We start from the raw sequence: 4,728 nt of genomic DNA, 5'->3' as shown, positions 1-4,728 counted from the left end.
TTCAGCTTCAGCATCAGTCCTTCCAATGAATATTCAGGATTGATTTCCTTTAGGATTGACTGGTTTAATTTCCTTGCTGTCTGAGGGACTCTCAAGAGTCTTCTGAGAGAATCACCATAGTTTGAAAGCATCAGTTCTGGCACTCAACCTTCTTTATGGTCCAACTCTCACATCTGTACATAACTGCTAGAAAAAGCATAGCTTTGACTAGATGAACCTTTGCTGGCAAAGTGAAGTCTCTGCTTTTTAATATGCTGTCTAGGTTTGTCATAGCTTTTCTTGAAATTGAAGTGACAGCAACAATTTTTAAGCATAGGCTCAGTTTTCGAGGGGGATGCCTGTTGTCAATGCTAATTTCTCACTTTCCATACTTTCTTATTCCCCCAAGTTCATTTAGTTTTCCAGAGTTCTCTTAGCTGGCTAAAGCAGGAGTCCTGGCCCCACCCCCAGAGAGACTGAGAGTGTGGCCCTGGCCCTGGGAATCTGCATCTTTATTACACCCCTCTGTGCTTCTGCAGCCAGAGTCTGCGCCATGAAACTCACTACCACGTGTGCAGACCTCCAGGTGAATGGGCCTCTGCACGGGAAGTGGGTGCAACTTGCCAAGGGGCAGGGCCCAGTCCCCCAGAGACAGGACAGAAGCTGGGGCGCCTGCAGCTGACCCTGTCTTACTCAGTCAAAACCAAAACCAGGAAAGGAAGGGCTGTAGTTTCCAAGTTTTTTTTTCTTTTTTTCAAATTTGTCTTCGCTCTGGGTTTTTGTTTTATCTTGTGAGTATTTTTTTGTTTGGCTGTGCCGGCTATTAGTTGCAGTATGCAGGATCTTTAGTTGCGGCACATGGGATCTAGTTCCCTGACCAGAGATCGAACCCAGGCCCTCTGCATTGGGAGTGCCGAGTCTTAGCCACTGAAGCACCAGGGAAGTCCCTGGGGGTGCTTTCTACTCACATTTCCATCCGTTATTTGTGCTCTGCCTCACCCTGTGGTTGAAAAGTCAGTTGGAACTAACTTAAAATCCATGTTCTGTGAAAACACAACCAAATGAGCAGGGGGAAGATCCCCAACCCCCAAAGATTCCAAGTCCTTTTTCTTTTTCAGTTTGTTTCTGGGATTCCTTTTTCTGATTACAAATGAAGTACGTACTTATTACTGAAAAGCCAAAAGTAAACACAGCGTAAACAGCCACCGTAATAATTCTGTCCGCCCAGCGACAACCACCGCTCCCTCTGTTCTCCTTCCATTTATCTCTGTGTCTTATCTTTCCTTTGTCAGTTGCAATTGAGTTCAACTGCAAAGAGCCAGGAATCCAGCCTTACCAGACCCAAGGCTCATCTTTTGCCTTCCTTCACCCAGACTATCAGGAAGAAGGGAGCATCCAGGTTTTGTGGGCCCTCCAGTCACAGGGTTGTGGAGGCCTTCTGTAAAACAACAGAATATAAAGTTTAGGTATTAAAGCGAGTGTCCAGAGTGAGAATTAGAGAAATAAATCACAAATTCAAATTTTAAGAACTGGTGAATCGATAATCAACAAGGACTTACCATATGGCACAGGGAACTAGACTCAGTATCTTATAATAATCTCTAATGGAAAAGAATCTAAAAAGGAATAGATATACGTATAACTGAATCCCTTTACTGTGTACCTGAAAATAACACAACATTGTAAATCAGCTGTAGTTCATTTTTTTTAAGTAGGTAAAGGAGAAAAAAAATGACAGGTACCAACATCAGAAAAATGTTTTATTAACTAGTGGCTTGCCACATGCTGTTGAGGTAATCCGCATGGGTTGGAAAAGAATTTCCAGACACAGAGCATTTCAGAAGGGAGTGATTTTATTAAGAACAAAGAGCAGAGATAATGTGGGCACTGCGAGCACAGTGGACCAACCTCCTGACAGACCAGGGAGAGTTGACAGTTTTCGAGGGTTAGTAGTCAACTTTTATAGCCTCAAAACAAAGAAAATTCCTGCTGGAAGGTTGGCATTAGGTGATCGGTTAGGGCACTGTAGGGTGACTACCGGGGTGGGCATCTTTGCCTAATTTGGGGTCAGGAAGCCTGCTGGTGAAGGAAGCCCCCTCCAGGGCTTTTGGCGATGGTTACAGAGGGGCTCAGTCAGCTTCAGAGGGGACCTGGGTTCTGAGCTCCACTTCTGAGGCCTTTGTGTGAGGCCTTGCACCTGTGGCCTTGGGGCAGGACTCCACACATGCTTCATAGTTTTCTTTCTGGATATTTTTTGTTTTATACTCTTTGATTGCTTCTACATATGTGAGGAGTTTGTAATATCTTCTACAGTGAAAGAAAAGTTTTATTATTATTGAGAGATTAGAAATTTTTCTCTCGACTTCACATTTAGTTTTTGGTAATGCTGTGTAAATTTTTAGTATTTCTATTAAATTTGAGAAAACCTTCCTCAAACTTCTGAAAATGGAAGACTAGGGACATTTCAAGTTTCCTTGTGCACTGACTCTTCATAAATACTCTTATGACCTGGGGAATTCCTTGTAGTTGCTTCTACACCAGGACAGCTCACCATCGTTTGGCTAGGCACAGCAGCGACTGAGAATGATATTTCTCATTAAGCCCAAATTGTATGTCACCTGGGTTCAGTGTCCCCTTAGCTAAGTTCCAAATTGTCTTTGGCCGTTCTAACACCGTGTGGGGAGGTATAACAACAGAAGTTGGAGTAGAAAGAAACAGCACTCTTAAGTGACTGCAATTAAAACTTGCTACTTTTGCAAATTTTACAAAAACATGTGACTGTTTGAACACATTGCTAGGGTTCCAAAGCTCCATCTGAAGACTTCTATTTACTGCTTACTGGTCAGAGCTGGGTCCCCTGGCCCCTAGCTGCAAGGGGGTCTGGAAAGGTGTTTTTAAGTAGACGCATTTTTGGGCCAACAAAATCAGAGGGCTGTTGGTCAAGAAAGAGAGAATGAGTATTGAGTGGACAGCTAGCAGTGTCTCCTTCAGCTTCCAGGACTTTCTCTGTGTGTATAGATAGATGTATTGTGTGCCTGTATTTTCTTACAAAAATGCATACTGTTTATAACATACCATAATTGCTTTAAGTGATTTCACCAATACTCAAAAACTAGTATTGGGAAATTTACCTAAATTGATATGTGTTGACCATCTTTTGCTACAGAACAAATTGTTGTTGTTATTCAGTCACTCAGTCATGTCCAACTCGTTGTGACCCCATGGATTGCAGCACACCAGGCTTCCTTCTCCTTCACTATCTCCTGGAGTTTGCTCAAACTCCTGTCCATTGAATCGGCAATACCATCCAACCATCTCATCCTCTGCTGCCCTTTTTTTGCCTTCAATCTTTCCCAGCATGAGGGTCTTTTCCAGTGAGTTGGCTCTTCAAATCAGGTGGCCAAAGTATTGGAGCTTCAGCATCAGCCCTCCCAATGAATATTCAGAGTTGATTTCCTTTAGGATTGACAACAAATTACATTCAGCTAAATCACATGCTGCATTTTTGGGGGGTTTGTGTGTGTGTGTGTGTGTGTGGTTAAATATGCTCTTTTTGTTGTTGTTGTAGCAGAATGTTTTTTCAGACAGCATCTCCGTGTGTAACCCAGATGAATGCTGAGTTCTGTAATGGGGAGGGTGGTTGTTGGGAACCCTTTCCCTTCTCTCCCAGCAGCTCCTGAAGCATTTCTGTGGAACTCAGTATAGACAGATATGCTTTAAGACCTTTCCATCCCCAAAAGGCTCCTTTGCAGCCAAGGCACCCAGAGAGGGCCCTGGAGCTCCGCACAAGCACAGGGGGTTATGAGGTAAACAGGAAACAAGCCCTCTGGGCTCCTCTGAGACACCCAGCACCTAAGGCAGTCATTCTGGGCCCTCATACCAACCCTCTTCACCAGGGACCCTTCCTGAGGCCTTGTGATGACACCGGATTCTGCCCACAGACTGACCCAGTTTCCTCATCCAGTGCATGGGTGTGTGCATGCTAAGTCGCTTCAGTCGTGTCTGACTCTTTTCAACTCTACAGACTGTAGCCCACAAGGCTCTCCTGTCCATGGGATTCTCCAGGCAAGAATACTGGAGTGGGTTGCCATGCCCTCCTCCAGGGGATCTTCCCAGCGCATGGCTGGAACTTGTATCTCTTATGTCTCCTGCATTGGCAGGCGGGGTCTTTACCAGTAGTGCCTCCTGGGAAGCCCCTTCCTCATCCACTGGAGAGGACAAATACCACCCATCTTAGGTGATTTCTTAGGCCTGTGGAGTTTTAGGGAGATGGTATGGTGGGGGGGTGGGGTTTCCAAAGGCTGAAACACGAGTATGTGCTGTATTTTCTCTCCTGAGGAAGGAGTTGGAAGGGTGACCTGGGAAGGACATTGGAGCAGGGAGGAGGCATGGGGTGCACAACCCACACACTCGCCATCTCCCTTTTCCAGCGCTTAAGCCCTAGCCTCCCTCTCCTAGTTCCTGTGGAAGGACCCAGGCATAAGGGAGGGGGAAAGAGAAGGCCCAGGGAATCCTAAGGTACCACTGAATATTGGACTTAAGGAACCTGCCCTGACGATGGGGACAGCGGGTCAGAAGGGAGGTGGGAGGAACAGCAGACAGAGGAGGGCAGTGTTAGTGATGGCGGGTAGGATAGCCTTCTTTTGCGTATTTCACAGGACAAGGGAGATGAAGCTGCACTAGTTCTTACTTGGGAAGCTTATGGCCCATCGTTTCCTCCACAAGAGTGGAGGCCTCCCATCTCCTCTC

At 45.7% G+C, this 4,728-nt stretch overlaps 1 protein-coding gene across 6 annotated transcripts in view; it reads left to right on the top strand.

The window, feature by feature from the left end:
- The window catches only part of ARMC9 (armadillo repeat containing 9), a 180,668-nt gene that overhangs the window by 147,637 nt on the left and 28,303 nt on the right, over positions 1 to 4,728 (top strand). The window lies entirely within an intron of this gene.

The sequence above is a fragment of the Bison bison genome, unplaced genomic scaffold (genome assembly GCF_000754665.1).
Source record: "Bison bison bison isolate TAMUID 2011002044 unplaced genomic scaffold, Bison_UMD1.0 scf7180017864068, whole genome shotgun sequence".
NCBI classification, from domain to species: Eukaryota; Metazoa; Chordata; class Mammalia; order Artiodactyla; family Bovidae; genus Bison; species Bison bison.
This window is presented reverse-complemented; position numbering and strand designations above follow the sequence as displayed.